Source organism: Globicephala melas, chromosome 9 (assembly GCF_963455315.2).
Source record: "Globicephala melas chromosome 9, mGloMel1.2, whole genome shotgun sequence".
Lineage (NCBI taxonomy): Eukaryota > Metazoa > Chordata > Mammalia > Artiodactyla > Delphinidae > Globicephala > Globicephala melas.
In genome coordinates, this window is record NC_083322.1 from 51,006,658 (window position 1) to 51,026,702 (window position 20,045).

Consider the following 20,045-nt stretch of genomic DNA (forward strand, 5'->3'; position numbering starts at 1 on the left):
ATTTACAATTGTTATACCTTCTTCTTGGATTGATCCTTTGATCATTATGTAGTGTCCTTCTTTGTCTCTTGTAATAGTCTTTATTTTAAAGTCTATTTTGTCTGATATGAGAATTGCTACTCTAGCTTTCTTTTGATTTCCCTTTGCATGGCATATCTTTTTCCATCCTCTCACTTTCAGTCTGTATGTGTCCCTAGGTTTGAAGTGGGTCTCTTGTAGACAGCATATATATGGGTCTTGTTTTTGTATCCATTCAGCCAGTCCATATCTTTTGGTTGGAGCATTTAATCTGTTTACATTTAAGGTAATTATCGATATGTATGTTCCTATTACCATTTTCTTAATTGTTTTGGGTTTGTTTTTGTAGGTCTTTTCCTTCTCTTGTGTTTCCTGCCTAGAGAAGTTCCTTTAGCATTTGTTGTAAAGCTGGTTTGGTGGTGCTGAATTCTGTTAGCTTTTGCTTGTCTATAAAGGTTTTATTAGTTTCTCCGTTGAATCTGAATAAGATCCTTGCTGGGTAGAGTAATCTTGGTTGTAGATTTTTCACTTTCATCACTTTTAATATCTCCTATCACTCCCTTCTGGCTTGCAGAGTTTGTGCTGAAAGATCAGCTGTTAGGCTTATGGGATTCCCTTGTATATTATTTGTTGTTTTTCCCTTCTTGTATTTTCTCCATTCTATTTCCAAGATTTTGGATCATCTTTACTATCATTACTCTGAATTCTTTTTCAGGTAGACTGCCTATTTCTTCTTCATTTGTTTCATCTGGTAGGTTTTTACCTTGCTGCTTCATCTGCTGTGTGTTTCTCTTTTTGCTTTACTTACTGTGTTTGGGGTCTCCTTTTTGCAGGCTGCAGGTTTGTAGTTCCCGTTGTTTTTGGTGTCTGCCCCCGGTTGCTAAGGTTGGTTTAGTGGGTTGTGTAGGCTTCCTGGTGGAGGGTACTAGTGCTTGTGTTCTGGTGGATGAGGCTGGATCTTGTCTTTCTGGTGTGTAGGACCACATCCGGTGGTATGATTTGGGGTGTCTGTTACATTATGATTTTAGGGAGCTGCTAATGGGTGGGTTTGTGCTCCTGTCTTGCTAGTTGTTTGGCATAGGGTGTCCAGCACTGTAGCTTACTGGCTGTTGGGTGGAGCTGGGTCTTAGCGTTGAGATGGAGATCTCTGGGAGAGCTTTTGCCATTTGATATTACATGGAGCCAGGAGGTCTCTGGTGGACCAAGGTCCTGAACTCGGCTCTCCCACCTCAAAGGCTCAGGCCTGACCCCCGGCCAGAGCACGAAGACCCCATCAACCACACGGTTCTCTCCCTTCTTGTAGTTACTCCAGTCTTTTCAGGTTCAAACCATCATAGCCTAGAAGTTCAGTTTGTGTGGATTTATCTACTCTTGAAGCAAAAGTTTTCTGTAAATGCTGAACTTTCCTGAAGTTGGGAAATTAGCTCGTCCTTCTCTTTCAGCTGCAGCTTCAGCGTTGAGTGTTCATCTTTCTTTTCATCTATCCTGACAAATCCTCTACCAGCTAAACCAGGAGCTCCAGCACTAAGACTGCCTAGGAGAGGAATCCCCCTAAGTTTATTTTTTAAATTGCCCTTTTTCTTATTTGAGAAATTAACATAGTTCTTGATTTTACATTTGGAAACATGTATTTTAATTGTTCAAAGTCTCTTTTTCAATTCATATTCTTTTTTTTTTCTTTTCTCTTAATGGGCCCTGGTGGAGATAGTTTAAACCCAACTAAGTGAGAAGCCCTTCAGGAATAATTGAAGGAAGCACACACTGTATGCCCTTTCAGCTGTTCTCACCAAACCATCAGAGAATTCTCTCTGACTCAGAAACCCATGGCAGCCTACCCACGAGAGCATTATTCTTTAAACTTCAATGCTACAGCTAATATCACCTCATAACATAATTGTCTCCAGTGGGATGAAATTAGACCAAGAAACCAAAGTTCTCTATCCTCATTCTAAGGCTGTGTTTTATCCTCTCTTATTCCAACAGGCCACAGGCTACCTCGGACCCCACTGTGACAACATCCCTAGAGCAGTCTGGTTTGGAGGCATATTTTTGCCTCAGTATTTCCATTCCCACACCCTCTCGTGGCCATTTTATTTTATTTTTGCAAGAGGAACAAGGATAGATGGCCCCAAATGAAGTAATGATGACCTTGAATCATGGTGCCTTGATTAAATAATGTTGGAGAGTTATCCAACCAAAGCACATCCACAGGTCACATTCTGGGCCTTCAAAACCACTCCATACAAACAGCATTTCATATCTAGACAGTTTTCTTACCTTAATTGGATCTCTTTGCTAACTTGTATTATATCATACTGAGCTTTAAACTCAATGATCACATGAACTCATCCTACTGAAATTTGTTTTAGCATGTATTTGCCATCCTTGAGTCCACTTTTGATTCACAGACTGAAATATAAGTTAGGATTATGTTTGGCACAAGTACCATAAAACTTAATGAATGTGGACTTACACAAGTATGGGGTTTCTTTACCTCAGTGAGAAGAAGTCTGGGTTTAAGCAAATCAAGGCTTGTTCAGCACCTCAAAATGCCATCAAGGGTCTGCGCTTTTTCTCTTCCTGTCCCATAATCCTGTGGATGACTGATACACCTCCAATATCAAGTTCACATTCTAGTCAGGGAGAAAGAAGAAGCAGAAGATATAGAACCAGCCGACTTGAGCTTATGTCTTATTCACCACATCTCACATGGTCTCTTTTAGCTGCAAGGGTATCCGGGAAGGAAAGTTTTAGTTTTCCACCTTCTATGGTACAGTAAGGCATGAGAGGGTATGTGAATAGGTTTTGAGTGAGCCAATTTAAAATGTGTACCTAGTAGGTTTGTGCTTTCTGGCATTTGGTCTGACCCATTCCAGGTTTGGTCTTCATCCTTCATCACTGAGAGACCGCAGCCATCACTTCCCCTTCTGCTGCTGAGATTGAGCCATGAAGGCCAAGATATAAACAGTGTTTGTAGTTTGCTTAGAATTTTTTCTAAATGATGGAAAAAACACAATGATCAGAGGTCAGAAAAGCTGCATTTTAGTCTGGTATTATTTATTCTAAAATGTCACATTTCAGGCATATCACCTCTCTGAGTCCTAATCTCCCATATATAAAATAGAGGAGTTGAGCTTTAATCTTCTGTTCTTCCCTCTTGTGTAGGGTGTCAAACATCTATTATTAGATCAGCTTTCACCCATGTTCCCATGAGGACTCAAAGAGGTTGGGCCCAGATAGGAGGCCTCACCGTGCCGTCATCATCCTCATGTCCCCCTTTCTCCCAGTCATCTCTTAGGACCACCTGGCACTTAGGGAAAATGGAGAGGAATTTAGGACCTGTGTAGTAAATGACATTTCTCATTGCCCTCATGTGACTTTTGTCTTAAACGTATGAACTAGTCCAACCTTTGTTACTGTATTAGAATTCAATTCCCCCTGCAGGTAGTTGTGGCTTCTCTGGGGTCACAGGAGTGACTGAGAGGTCAGGCCATTGAAATGGTATCGTCTGCCAGCTTTTCATTGCCTCTTGGCCCAGCATGGCACAGGAAGCTGCCTTAGAGCCACAGCCTCCACTCTTGAGAGAAGAATCCTTTTCCAGGCCCACTCCTGTAAGCATAACACCTACTTCAGTCTGTAAGTTATTCCCACAATTTGCTTAACTGTCCAGAATCCTGTAGTATTGCTAAAGCTGGAGGTGTCCAAGTATGCAATTGACTGCAACTATTATAACTCTTTTAAATAACTTGGCACCCATCTGGGGGTGTGGGGTTTGTGGTTAATTTTCAGATATATTCTGCAGCTGTTCTCATTAGTGTCTCCTTTAGACTTCATTTAAGACCAGGCATCTTTACCTATATCACATAAATTCTGTTTTGTCAACTTTGGTCAGAGAGTAGGACTTTCCCTCTAGGCCCTGACTATCCTGGAAGATGTTCAAGCCCTCTCTTCTAGTGGCTGGTCCACGTGAGAAGAGTGCACAAGGCAGATTATTGAGGGATTGACCAGAGATTGTGTCTCCAAAGACTTCATGCCCAGTGGGTAACAGGCTGAGTTACCAGGCTCCTCCTGGATGGAGGAGGGTGTTCTCCACAGCCATGGCTTCAAGGAAAGCTTGGAGCTGACTTAGCTCTCCAGGACTCTTGGAGTCTCTTAGAACATTCTTCTCATCTCCTCAATATGGGGTGGCTCCATCTCTTCCTCTCTGGCCCATGATTCATTATCTAGAATTTTCCATGGTGTGAGCGGAAGAGGCAGGAGGTGGGATATGATCAGACTCCTCTGAAACTATTCACCTGAAAATTTTACTTTCATGCTGCCTTTGTTATTGTTTCAGTTGTCAGAGGGTTTAGGAGATCGTAGCAAGAGTTCTTAATAACAGGCTTGTAGATAGAATTCAGGATGCTCATGAACTTGAGCAAAAAATATATTTCTGTTGTCACTACTCTTTAACTAAAAATTGGTATTTCCTTCATTTATGAAGGGGGGCACTGACCATGGCTATGTTAGCGGTACCTCTGACTTTGACAACAGTAGAAATTACAAGTTTGACATCACATTAAAGTTGATGCCGAAACTTCAAAATAGTACTATGCTCATGAAATTTCAAAAGTGTTGTGTTTTGGGAATTTCCTGGTGGTCCAGTGGTTAGGACTCTGCGCTTTCACTGCTGAGGGCCCAGGTTCGACCCCTGGTTGGGGAACTAAGAGCTCACAAGCTGTGCGGCATGGCAGAAGTGTGGTGTTTATTAGACCCACCACTTTATTAGACCCACCACCAAATCTTGTTATCTAATGCATTAACAAACTATATATCTTTTTATATCACATTAAAAGATTTGATAACTGTATTTTGATATTAAAATTTTTCTTTGAAGCCTATGTTTTTTGTCATGCGTTTAAAAACGGTTTTCTAAGAAGGGATTTCACCAGACTACCAAAGCAGTTTATGTCACAAAAATAAGTTCAGGGACCTCTACACTAGATATAATTTATAAAATCCATAGAGAACAGAGATGGGGGGGGAAAACACACTTTAAAATTTAGACAGGTTACCATGCTAACTAGAGTACAAAAGAACTAAACATAAACCAATGTGCAAAAATTATTTATCTAACTTGTATTGCTCCAGACCTCACTAGCCTGTGGCTATAAATTAGCCTGTGGGTCATATTAATGCTAACATGTACCTACCAGCTAATGTAGTATCTCCCATTTCCCCCCAGATCTTTGTTTTTATGGGAATTCCTGGAAGTGTCTTATGTGAGTTCATCCAAAGTTTTCTCATTTTCTTCCTTTTTAGCTACTCCTGTTAATAGTATCTATCGATTTGTCCCAGAAGACTCTGGGTGGTAGGCATGATGATCCCTCCCTGCCCCCACTCTGGGTACCTTCTTTGAGAACCAAAGGTTATCTCCTAAAGTTCCCTTGTTGCAAATCCTCGTTTGGCTAGGGAAGTGCCCCATTCCCTGAAATTCTCCACCTCACTTCAGTGAAATAGGGAGCATATTCCTCTCCTTGGTCTATAGCAAGGTCCAGAAACTGGGGCTTCCTTGGCTCAAAAAGTCAATTCGGGCTCTAGGGATAAATGAAGAGGGAAGGTAAGACTTAATGGGGATGGGATGTTTCCCTCGTGAAAAGTCACCTCTGCTTCTTCCATCAGCGCCTTCCTTCTTGAGGTTCACACCTGAGTACATGGGCAGGACTCCAGGAAACGACATGCCAGACACCATGCTGTTCCATCTCCCACCCCCTTCCTCCTCGTTCAAGGTCACGTCCTCTTGTCTTTGAGCCCCAAATGTTAAATTAACTCATTCAAAGAGATTCTTGCCAGGCCTGCCCTCCCGATCCATCAGACCCACTAACACCTAAACTAACAATCCCCATATGCTAAACATTCCTCCCCTGCAGACCCAGTCCTACCCTTCTCTACCCTGCTCTGTGCCTGAGGAGGTGAATATTACGGTCAGCAGCAGCAGGGCCCTTGTCCTCTGGCTCCCGTTCTATTGGGTTCAGCTGTGGGGATGCACGATCATAGCAGGACGAGGGAGAAGCCAGGGTCTTTATTGTTTCCAGCTTGCTCCCTGCCTGGTCACTCTGAGCTAGAGACACCTCTACTGAAGACAGGGCATCTTTTAGGTACCTCCCTCTTAGATCTACGGATGTTTCCTCTGGGTTCTGGTAATACAGTAGTCCTCCCTTATCTGTGGGTGATACGGTTCAAGACCCCCAGTGGATCCCTGAAATCAGGGATACTACTGAACCCTGTATATACTATGTTTTTCCCTATACTTACATACTTATGATGAAGTTTAATGCACAGTAAGAGATTGACAACAATAACTAATAACATAGATATTATAGATAGATTATAACAATATACTGTAATAAAAGTTATATGAATGTGGTTTCTCTCTCTCATTGTCTTATTGTTCTCTACTCACCCTTCTTGAGACGATGTGAGATCATCAAAGGCTACGTGATGAGATGAAGTGAGGCCATAACTTTTGCAGCTTGAGATGCAACAGCAAAGCTAGCACAAATTTCTTTTTCCATCTTCACAATTTCACAGATAGAAGATTTGTCCTTTTCATAGATCTTCGCTCCCTCAGCATACTTTTTTTATTCCTTTCCTTATTAAGTTGAGAACTTTCACCTGTTCACTTAAAGGGCGACTTGACGGCTTCTCTTTGGTATATCCGGGTTGCCAGCATCACTACTCTTTCGCTTTGGGGCCATTATTAAGCAAAATAAGGGTGGATTAGAACACAAGACAGTTAACCTGATAACCTAGTTGGCTACTATGTGACTAACGGGCAGATACGCTAGGCAAAGGGATGATACACATCCTGGGTGGGATGGAGCAGGACAGAGATTTCATCACACTACTCAGAATGGCACCCAACTTAAAACTTAAGAATTGTTTATTTCTGGAATTTTCCATGTAATATTTATGTACAGAGGCTGACCATGGAAAATGAAACCGCGGTAAGGGGGGTACTATTCCTCTTTTCTCTCACTCTGGCCTAGCAGGTAAGCGTTCTCACTGCTGCTGGCCTTGGAGTGTTGCACGGCCCTTGCTTCACTTAACACAGCCTGTACCTCTGTAAGCAGTTCCTCTCTGGAGCTCTCCTCAATTCCCCATCCCAGTGCACTCTCTGCTCCGAAGACCCCATTGATACACGTGACTGCATCATTTTGGTCCTGAGTGAAAAGCTCTCCATCTTACTTCTGTTGTGTTGGAAGGAAGCATAAGAAAACAATATCGCCTCACCAGTTCCGTGACACTGCTCTGTCCATGACAGACGCTGCAGTCAAAAGGGAAGGCCCTGCAGTAGCTCCCCTGCCCAGTGACTATGAGCACGTGCCAGGCAGCCCCTGTGCAGACTGAATCCTGGTGTGAAACCCACTGACATTGACACAGGGTTTTCTGTACCACATCTCCCTGCCTGTGCAGATTCGCCAGCATGGGAAGGACAGAACAAGACCTCTGACAACGGCTCAACTGCTGAGACCATAGAGGGTAAATAAGAAGGAATAAAAATACAGATTATAGCATCACCAAAAGGGGGCATTAGGCCAAGAAAGAACTTGCTCAGTATTATTGGGACGACTTTACCAGAACTTAAGACGATGGAGAAGAGACCTTTAGATTATGTGTGCCTGAGTGAGTCCCAGCGAGTGGTCATGCTATTCAGATTAGCTTATTTCTGGAATCACATTGCTCGAATCATTTACCTTCCAGAAATCTGGCTGCAAAAGTGGTCATTTCTATCCTCACTCTCATCCTCATGCTTTATTTCCCCCACTGCGGGAAAGACCGTGTGATTGGTGCTCCCACAGGGGTGGGAATATCTAGGGAAAGCCTAATGCTGCCCAGATGGACTCAGGTGTCATCAGTTAAGTGAAAACAGTAATGTCCAAAGCAAGGCAGGAAGAGGAAGGCACCGGGAATATACATTTATTTTAAAGCTGCAATCTTTAGGAAATATGCATGATGAGGCTAGCTGGTGGTATAATGCCTATTGCAGATATTTCCCTGCCTATTTGCAAAGCCATCAACCACTCTATGAAGTGGCACTGTGGGAAACACAAAAAGGAATAATAACAATTAATTGGGGCCCACTGTGTATTAAACATTGTATTTGAACTCATCCAATTCTAATGACAGCACTATGAGAGAGAGATTATCCCCATTTTACTGCAAAGGAAATAGAAACTCGAAGAGATTACAGAATCTGTCAAATCACACATAATAAGGGACAGGGCAGGACCATAACTGAGAGCCTTAAGCTAAAGTGGAAATAGTTAAAACTTCAAGCTACAGTGTACATGTTGGACACACTGGCTCTATATTTGTGAAGGTAGGACTGAGTATACCTATATATTCATATACAAAGTGTGTAGTAAGTATAATATATGACTGAGCCAATACAAGGTTCAAATGGGGGAGAGGGAAATAAATATAAGACTACTTAGAGAATTCTTGCTTCTGAGTCAGTCCCCATGGATGTGAGATTTGAGCTCAACTTTGAATAGCAGGGAAGGTTTGGGATAGATGGGCCAACTCACAGGCATGGAAAAGTACCAGTTTTGAGCAAGTGCAGCAGTTTGTCTGGGGGCAAGGTTCACAGGAGGAAATAATGGGAAATGAAGCTGCAAAAGACTGAGAGAGACCAGCTATGAGGGAAATGACTGCAAGGCTACAGTGATTAGACTTCATGCTGTTAGAAAGGAGATATGAAATAATTAGGCAATGTTTCAGAAAGAGTGACCAGGTAGTCACATGACAGATGCCTGGAGAAGGAAAGTAACTAGATTTCTGAAGCCCAGGAAGAAGGCTTCACCGGTCGTCAGGTGTGGAGTGAGAGAGGCCTGGATTCAGGTGGTGACTGCCAAGTGAGTATGGAAAGAAGGCATGAACAGAGACATTTAGAAGGAAAAATCAAGAGGATATGCAAGTAACTCATAATATTAATAATGATAATAGTAGCTAACATTTATTCATTTCTACAAATGTTATTTAAGTGCCTTCATTATACCAGGCACAGTTCTGGGCCCTGGGTATATAGCAATGAACAGGACAGATAGGCTGCTTCCCTCATCAATTTACATGCCAATGAATGAGATATATAATAAATAAATAACAGATATACAACAAACAGATAAACAAATGAAATATAACTTCAGGTGGGTGATTTGTGCAATAAAGATGTACAAAAGAGGGTTAAAGGGCTAGACAGTGAGGGGGCAGGGAGCTTAGGTCAGAGTAGGTATCTCTCAGGATGAGAGATGTGAATGAAGTTGGGGAGTGTGCCACGTGAATAACTCTGGGGAAAGCATTCCAGGCAAACAGGGCAGAAGTGCAAAGGCCCTGAGGCAGCTGCAGTCTCCCTGTGATCAGAACAGCACAGCCAGTGTTAGCAGAGGAGAGTGAGAAGGAGAAGAGTGGGAGTGAGGTTGATGGACAGCAGGGGCACAGTGAGTGCTTCACACTGTATTCCGAATGAGAGAGAAGTTGAAAAGTTTCGAGAAGGGGATATGAGTTACATTTTTAGAAGATCACGCTGACCACTTCATGCAAGCTGACAAGGTGGAACAAGACTAGAAGCAGGAGACCACTTAGGAGGTTATTACATTAATCCAGGTGAACGTTGCTGGAGGCTGGGACTCGTGGTGAAAGTGATGAGAAGCAGTAGGACTGGGGATGCGTTTTGAAGGTAGAATGAAGAGGACTTGGTGATGGATTTTACGGAGTATATGGAGTAAAGAAGGAAAGAAATTAAGAAGGTACCTCTGAGAAGCTATGTGCTCTTAGACTACTTAAAACTTATCTTGGGGTGGGGATTTTCTTGATTCTTTGATTTTCCTAAATTCCAATCATGTAATCCATCAATAATGCCTCCAAAACAGATCTTCAATCTGGCCTTCCCTACAACCACACTGGTGCATACACCATCATTTCCTTCTTGTACTACTGCAAATGCCTCTTAGCTAGCCTCCCTGCTTCTGCTCTTGCCTCTTTCCTGACAAGCAATTCTGTAGAGAATCTATGGATTTGACTGGCCTTTGCTAAAACTTCTTTAGTAGATTCTGGCAATAAGAAGCATTTAGAATAAAATCCAAATTTCTCACCTAGGCTTACAAAATCTTACATAACCCGGCCCCCCGTGGCTTTGCTGACTTATCTCATACCACTGCTCCCCTTGCTCACCGCCCTCCCAGTCACTTCCAGTTTCTCAGACACATCAAGCCCTTACTCTTCAGTTCCTCTGACCAACCAGCAGGTAAGCTTTCTCTTTGTATCTTCAGGGTCCAATCCTTCGTATTATTCAGCTCTCGGCTTAAATGTTACCTCCTCAGTCAGCCTTCCCAATCACCCAAGTCATTGTTAATTTGAAAGGAAGGGTCTAATTTCCTTCCCCTGGAATCTGCACTGGCTTTAATGACTTGCCTGACTGATAGAATGCAGTGAAAGTGACACTGTAGGACTTCTAAAGCTAGGTTCCTTGCAACATCTGCCTGGGCCTCTTGGAACACCCTCACCTGGAGCCCTGAGTTGCCACATAAGAAGCCTGACTACCCAGACACTGCCATGCTGGACAGGCCATGTGCAGGCTCTCCAGACAATAATCCCAGCCTTCCAGCCACCCCTCCCAGGCACCAAATATCTATACAAGACCAGCCATCGGCTGAATATCACCCAGCCAACCCCATGTGGAGCAGAAGACTCATGCAACTGAGCCCTCCCCAAATTTCTCACCCACGAAATTGTGAGATAGTAAAATGGTTGTTTTGTTAAGCCACTAAGCTTTGTAAAAGTTTGTTATACAGTAATAGATAACTGGAACATTATCACAATATTTTAATTCTTTGTATAATATTTATCACTATCTGCTATTTTTCTTATTTATTTAGTTACTCTATGTGCCAACTATTTTTCTATGTATGTATGTATGTATCTATCATCTAGTTATCTGTGATCTCGCTATTTACTGTCTACTTTTCCTCCACTAGAATATCAGCTTCATGAGAGCAGGGACCTTATCTGTCTTGTTTACTGCTGTACCTTTGACATCTAAATTGGTACCTATAACACAGACAGGTGCTCCATAAACACTGTTGAACAAATGAATCTCTGCATTTCTGAATATCCATTTCTTAAGGGCAGCAAGGGTGAAATGAGTACAACATACACATACACCCACACATACAAATGCAGAGAAGAAAACCTGGGTAAATACCTCCAAATATTACCCTCCAGGTTCCCAGAGCCAGCAAAAGGCAAAGCCTGGGTTTAAAGCCAGATAATTTGATTTTCTATCTGTACGCTTAAATGATAATGCTCTCCTGTAAAAGAAACAAGAGTGAGGGAACAGTTAATGATTTTCCAAGATTATATACTTTGATAGACCTGGAAAGGGAGAGAGGGAAGGAGGGGTAGGAGGAAAGCAGAACCAGAGGAGCTCTCCCTAACCCTCACTTTTTCATCTCTAATTTATCATTTCTAGGGCAGACAATTGCTATGGATTTTAAAATAGCAATTTAATTTATTATATTTAATTTCTAGATTATTTCATTAATTTTAACAGATTTTGGCTTTCTGATAGTTTTCTTAGTGAATAATCATATTAATGATGAAAATATAATTTTTGGATTTTCCTATATGTTTACTGATAATTTCTGTTTCATCTTATTGCATTCATTAAAATTTCCAAAAGTAATATTGAATAATAGTAGTGTTAGCAAAGACATCTGTTGTATTCTTGACTTAAAATTCCCTCATTTAATATGACATTTGCTTCCTGTTTTTGGTATAGTCTTCTTCAATTCTAAGAACTGTAGCTTTCTTTTATTCTTTTATACATATTTTTAAAAACTAAGGATGGTTCCTGAAATGAGTCAAATATCTTTTTCAGTATCTATTAATCATGCAGTTTTTGTTCTTTAATTTGCTAATATGATGAATTATATCAACTGATTTCTTAATACAGCACTATCCTTACATTCTAGAATAAATTCTATTTTATCACGACTATTATTCTTTGATATGATAACATTCTATATTGGAATTCTGCATTTTACTCATAAGTGAAATAGTTCTATGTTTCCCTATTTATGTTCTGTGTTTTTAAGATTTTAATATGAAGATTATGCTAGAGTCCCTGTGGTCTGGAATGGTTTAAGTAAATACTGAAATGATTTGTCCTTTAAAGATTAGATAGAGCTCAGCTATAAAATCTTCTGGTTCCAGTTCTTTAAAATAAATCATCTTAAATTACTGTTCCTGTCTTTATTGGTCTGTTCACGTTTTGTATTGCTTCTTCAATCACTTCTAGTAGATTTTTTAAACTAAGAAATTATCTGTTTCCCCTAGATTTTTTAATTTATTGCCTTACACTTACATATACTGTTGCCTTTTAATTTCTATCATCTCTTCAGGATCCAGGATTCAGTCTCATATTCTCATTTCTCACATAGTATATACTTGCTCTTTTTATCCTCAATCAGACTTAACAGAAGATTATTTTATTGTTCTTCCCATAGAACCAACTTTTGGTTTTATTTTTCCTTTCTACAATTTTTTGGTTTTATTTTTCCTTTCTACAATTTTTTTGTTTTCTATTTTGTTGATTTCTACTTTTATCTTTATTATTTACCATATTCTAGTTTCTTTTGTTTTACTTGGTTGTTCTTTTCATAAATTCTTATGGTTGAGTAATTACTTAATTTCCTCTTATTTTTTCTTAAAATTTTGGTTTTATTTTTCCTTTCTACAATTTTTTTGTTTTCTATTTTGTTGATTTCTACTTTTATCTTTATTATTTACCATATTCTAGTTTCTTTTGTTTTACTTGGTTGTTCTTTTCATAAATTCTTATGGTTGAGTAATTACTTAATTTCCTCTTATTTTTTCTTAAAATTTTTTTGCAGCTCTAAAATTTCCTTTGACTAGAAGTTTATCTGTGCTGACAGTCTTTTCTATGGGCTATTTATACTTTACCTCTTTCTAGATAATATATAATTTTACTTTTAACTTTTTTTTTTGGTTATTTCTTTTTATTCTTCCTTCCCAAATTAATTTGGAAGTTCTAGTATGTTTTTCATTTCCTCTAGTGCATACTTTTCCTTCTTAGTTGTCAGGATTCAACTTTCATTTGTGTATTAATACATCAAAAATGCTACTAACAACATCTCTCTTCAAGGTGTTTTACTTCCTCACTCCTCCACACCCTACTTCCAATCATGTTTGGACTTCTCTTAATGCTTCCAAGAGCACAGATGAGAAAGGACTGTTGAGTTGCTATATTAAGCCCATAGCAATTGTCTGCCCTAGAAATGCTAAATTAGGCATGAAAAAGTGAGGATGAGGGAGTGTTCTATTCCCTATAGTGACAGAAACTGTAAAATATCTATATAAGTTGAAAAAGAAAGTTTTAACATGTATGTAAAAACATTATAAAATCTTATTGAGGGACATAATACAAGTTCTGAACACATGAAGAGGCATACTATACCTCCCATATTGATAAATGAATTTATTGTAGTTGTTATCATATCTTATTTTCTTAAATAACCACAATACTATACCAGAATTAACAATAATTCTTTCATATTATCTAAAATCCAGCCTATATTTCAATTTCCTCAACTGACCCTAAAACATCTTTGACAGCTTACAGTGTGACTCAGTAAAGATCACTTATTGCATTTGGTCATCATGTCTCTTGAATCTCTCTTAACCTTGAGTGGAATCCCCACCCCCATCATTTTTTTCCATGGTAGTGATCTGTTGAAGAGGCTGGCCAGTTGAATCACACAACGTCCTACCTCCTGGGTTACTTCCTTGTAGCTTTCCTTATTGTCGCTGTATTCCCTGTAAACTGAAGTTAGATCTAAAGTTTGATTAGATTGAGGCTAAGCACTTTGGGCAAGAGATTTTGCAGGGGATGGACCACATCAGGGGGCAGATAATGTCTGAAGTCCACTACTACTGGTTCTAGGATTGTTCATTGGGTCAACGTGGCAATAACCTCATCCTACACTGTAAAGCTGTGTTTCCCAGCTGTGACGAGTATGTCATTTATGAACAAATGACAAATATTCTGGTGACATGTAAACATACATTTCTCCATTCACCTTTCCCCAAATTGCTTTGGCATCTACTGATAATCTTAACTTGAATGCATTTTTTTCACCATGGGTTGAAAACTGGCAATTTTTTAGTTTTATCATTTGTACATTTATTACCTGGAATTCTTCTCTAAGACCTGTCCCTCTTCATTAAGGTGGTCCCTAACCAGGTATTCCTCACTTTTTGAAAGTTCACTTTAAGCTACTTCCTTTTATGATAGACCTATATTAGCACCTGATTTGGCTAATGGAAAGAGATCCAAAGAAGATTTTCACTTTTAGGAAAAAAGGCAAAAAATGAAAATAGCATTCAGTGTGTTTCACAGCCAGTGGTTACAGAGGCAGCACACACCCTGAGCGGTGAGAGTGGCACTGCCAAGCTCCTCCCCCTGGAACCACACTCAGCATCTCAGCATCAGGACGCCCTAGCTTTGAACTGTGTCTGTGAGCATCTGTGCTTGATCTCGATTTATTTCATGCACCTGTTAGCAAGATGTGTCCTTTGGTAATTGCTTCTTCACCTCAACGCCATTTCGGCTCAGGAACGGTGCTACTTTCGGATAGCGGGGGAAACCTTTAGAGAGTACACACTGAAAAGGCGGGATAAGTCACTAATTCCTTCTGCTTCATTAGCAATTTTCAGAGGAAGGAGTAGGTCTAAAACCTACCTCCAATGATGACTCATGAGGTTCCTCTTTTCTTTCTTACTTCAGAAAATTCGGCTTTCTCTTTTTCTGTATCCACCTAGCTCCCTAGCTCCCTGCCTACCTATCAGGGAAAACAAGCAGCCCCTGATATCCGAGAATAACCTGATACCCACAGCCAGGCCTCCTGTCCTTACAGATGGGCCTGATGCTTACAGTTGAGCTGTGCTGTTCTATTCTTGGAAATAAACCATCTCACAGAACAGCTACTTCAAAGTCGCCGTACAACCCACAAAATACCAAACACTCCCCTCTGGCGGCTAATATGAGTGACTTCTGCTTATAAGCCATTTCAGCTTTATCCTCGCTCTAGTCCGCCTCCCCTGTAGATAACACTTATGAGATATTCAATCACAGTATTGCCTCTGCTTTCTGGCAACACCCAATTTAGAACAACTCCTTAGGTCTGCCCCCAAGTTGCCCAACCAAAGCCCAAAGTTCATATTAGGCTCTTTCTCACTGTTCCTGAGATGCCTCCTTCACTGCCCCCTCTCACCTGCTTCACCATGGTGTACAGTCTTTCCTTGCTGCAGTGAGTGAGAAAAATAAATTCAACTTGTTCAAGTACAGGTGTCCCTGATGGCCTTTTGATGAAGGAATCGAAGAATATACACATATATATGTATGTATTATATGGTGTGTTTCAACCTATTTCAGTTATTATTCTTTTTGATGCTTAAATTATCCCAATTTTGTTAGTGAGAGATCCTTCAAGCCAGCTTAAATGACTCTTTGGCAGGACACCATTAGTCACCGAAAGCATCCTTGTGTTTCGGCACACAAAGATGTCCTAAGCTCATTAGGTATATTCCCTGTCCCAGATCTGCATAAAAATTAAAAGAGTAATATGACCCAATGACTTCTAGGATGTGGTAAGTAAGTCAAATACTTTCATAGCTTGATGGTTGAAGTTGAATTTTTATAATGTTTTGGGAAAGAACTGTAAGATATTTACTAATAATAGTTAAAGCATTCATACTTACTGACTCAGCAAGCCCAATTTGAGAATCTAAGAAAAAGGAACAAAAGTAAGAGAGTGTAAGAATTTATGCACAAGGATATTTAGTGCAACATTGTATTGGCAAAAGAATGGAAACCGAATATCCGTCAAAGAGAAATGGGGGACTAAATTACAGTACATAATATAGATTATAGAATATAAGGCAGCTGCTTTTTTTTAATGAGGTAGAGCTATAGCTAGAAAATATCCATGTAATACTGATAAACAAATGAAACCTTTTGCAGTGTGATATATATGCAACATAGTCTAATTTGGAGGGAAAAAAATCATCCTATGTTTGTACTTTTGCTTGAACACGAAGGAAGAAGTTTATTACACTTAACTCTAAGGAGTGGGGATGGAGTCAAACCATCTTCGATTTGTTCTAGTGTGCAGCACATACATATTCCTTTTTCATTTACCAAAAAAAGTAAAATATGAGGAAAAATAAGTAACAATAATCAAATTAAAAAATGGATTTTGATTTAAATAGCTTTTTGTTTATAACCAATCTGTAAGATAAAAGACAGACATTTTAGGGAGTTTCTTAACAAGGGCCTGGGTTTCTCCCAGGAGGCTATGGCATCAAAGCCTCCATCTGGCATATTGAGACCCAGGTCTCAAGAACTCTTGTGGCTTGGACTGAGCTACTCTTATTTCTTCAACCCACTGTAATAAAGAGAAAAGGGCTTGACTCAAGTAATGAGGAGAGAGTTCACCTTGTAGCATCATAGACTGCCCATAACTAAAGTTTGTATTTGGCCGTTGACCACAAAATGTACAAACATGGAAATTTTATGGGACTGGGGACAAAACAACTCTGGGAAAAGTACCTGAAGTCATTATATTTTTGTGATTTAAAAATAAATTAACAGAGTTTTTCAAAGATATGGGCACTAAAGCTAAATGGAAAAGAAAGCTGAAATGAGAAAAAGGTTCATCCTTACCACAGCAGAAGAACTTTCTGCCCAAGTGATTTCCGTTTTCTAGGTGATTGGGTTTGCATTCTGGCTACACTTATGCAATAGTTCTATGTATGAGTAATTTTAGAGTTCCACTCAGCAATTCTAGCTCCACTGATAAAGCCTTCTTGTGGGTGAAATAGTATGTTTACCTTTATCAAAAATGCATTTCCATATGAGAGTAATTTGTGACAAACATAAGAAAAATAGAGATGCTATAAACAAGCCAGGGCTCTGCTCATGGCCATGAGAGCTTTCAGTAATCACATATTACGTAGTTTAAGTATAGTTTTCTGATGGCACAATAGCCCTGAGCAGTTTTTTATGTTTTGTTTTTAAGACATGAGGCATTATCCAGCAAGTACACTGCCTGCAAACCTAACGTTACAGGAACAGGAAGCCTAATCATTCCCCTCTTTTTGTGAAAACATTCCCCATGTATCTTGCTGTGGTTTCAACAGAGCTGAGAGGAGGTGACTCTCCCCATGTTTAATCTCATGACATAGCTGTAACAGCTGCTGTTTGGGGCACCCATTTGTCCCATTTCCTGCTTAAATACCTTCAATAAATTAGTTACGGGGGTGGGCAGGAAGTGGGGAATGGTGAGTAGTGAATCTTCTCCCCAAGCAAAAATACTTAAAATTTCAAGTTTCACCTGGGACCAAATATTCTCTATAATTCACCTAATTTCTTCCATTGGTGACCGGGGTTGTTGTGCTACTTGCCTTCCCTTATTTTACTTAAATCTTAGAGAGTATCCTTAGTCAAATAACTTTTGTCTTCTATCAAAAAAAATATTTCTCTAACTTTACTATCCCTGGGGCATACCACATTCCCTTCCCTTTCTTCACTGCATGCCCCCCGCCATGAGGTTGATGATAGCATTGGACTATGTGCTCCATATCCCTTCTCTGCTAATGTAACCCCCTCCTGCCTTCTATTCTTTGGATGGAAACCTCTATTCCAGGCTTGGCAAATACCTGGTGGACACTCGAGGCTATACTTTCTATCTACAGAAGCTGGCACATGAGACTTACCATTCTAGGTATAGGATATTTCTTCTTTTCCATTTTAAATGATTTTTTAATATAAACACACTTTATATAAACTAGCACAATGCCAAGCACATAGCAGACAATACATATTTGTTAAACTAAATACTCTCAGTCATAAATCTGACTCTTACATACAAAGCTTGGGGTGATGTGGCCCATTGTGAATAGATGAGCATGATGTGATCGGGAGATATGGGTTATAAAAAGTCAAGGCAACACACAAATGCTGCAATCAATGAGCAATTTATCAGCACCCGAGTCACTTTGCCATTGGTTGGAGATGGCAGAAAGTGGTCCCTACCGGTTCCAACTAAGGCAGTTGAAAGGAGTGCACACTTAAGATAATCTCTCCCAACAGATTTTAGGGTCAATTCTATGAAAGGAACTTATCTAAGTATCTAGAAAATAAGGCACAGAAATAACTGCTCACCTCTAGAAATGGATAAAAATACATGCTGGATACATAGAAGAGAGCAGTAATTTCATTCATTTTATTATGAGTATATTTCTATAGACCACGACTGGCTGGTAAAACATTCTTACTTATTGAATCTCATACTTATTTACATGGATGTTCGCAAATAATAGCAACAGTAAGCAACATTACTTCTAAAGGTCCAAGTGCCTTATATAATTCATAGTGTCAAAATCATATTATTTTAACTGATATAATCCAAAAGGATATGTTAGAACAAAATCCAAATGTTTTCTTTTAACTAAAAATGTTGGAGGTATAGCATGAAAATGGCTATAGCAACTTGAGTTCAAATTTCCACAATGCCCAGGGAGTTGCACAAACTCTCAGAGCCTTGATTTCTAATTCAAAAGAAGACTTATACTCATGAGCTTCCACTATACACTGGTCAAGCTTTCGTCTTAAAATTCTTCCCAATTTAGCAAGACTGTCCTACACTCCCTAGATGTGCCAGATGGCTAAGGATTATAGACATTGCATGTATGCCTTCCCATCTTTCTGCCCTTAAAGCATGGAGAGTTCTGCCTCCTTTATTTTTTAACTTGTATTTCAAATAATAATAGTCATAAAAAATAGCAGTTACAAAGAATGCCTCAATACCCTTCACCCAGATTCTCCAAATTTTGATATTTTACCAAACTTTCTTTATCATCTTCTCTCTATACATACATATATATGTAAAGTATTTATATATATATATATTTTTTTTTTTTTTTTTTTTTTTTTTGCGGTACGCGGGCCTCTCACTGCTGCGGCCTCCCCCGTTGCGGAGCACAGTCTCCGGACGCGCAGGCCCAGTAGCCATGGCTCACGGGCCCAGCCGCTCCGCGGCACGTGGGATCCTCCCAGACCGGGACACGAACCCGCGTCCCCTGCATCGGCAGGCAGACTCTCAACCACTGCACCACCAGGGAAGCCCCTAGATATATATTTTAAAGAACACATGAAACTAAGTTACAGACATGCTTTCCCTTTACTCCTAAATACTTCAAGCTGTATTTTTCTAAAAAAAAAAAAAAAAGACATTCTTTATATAACCACAGTATAAATTACAAAATCAGGAAATTATCATTGATACTATACTGTCCTCTAATCTATAATACTTATATAAATTAATCATTTTTTCTCACTAATGTTCTTTACAGAAAAAAGAAAAAATCCAGTCCACATATTTTTAGACTCCTTTAATCTTTCATGAGCTTAACAGTTTTCATGAGTATTGGTGAGTTATTTTGTAGATTGCCCCTTAGTTTGAGTTTTCTCTATGTTTCCTCATGATTAGATTTAAGTTATGTATATTTGGTAGGAAGAGCAGAGGATGATGTCATATCCTTCTCAGTGCATGATATCGGGAGGCATATGATTTGTGTTTGTTCCATTACTGGTGTTGTTCTCTTTGATTACTCAGTTTAGGTGTTGTCTGCCAGGTTTTTCCACTGTAATGTTATTGTTTTTTCCCTTGGAATTAAGAAGTAACTTGTGGGAAGGTACTTTGAAACTATATAAATATAGATTTTCTCAACAAATTTTCATCCTTAGCATCCACTGATGATTCTTTTCTGCTTCTTTTAAAGTTTCTTCTTGCATCACACAGTATTTTCTCAAGGTAAACCGATAATATCCTCCTTTTCCTTATAAAAAATATTTTGTAATGGCTTGGGCAATTCTGTAGAAGTGCAGTTTTTGCTGTAGCAACTTT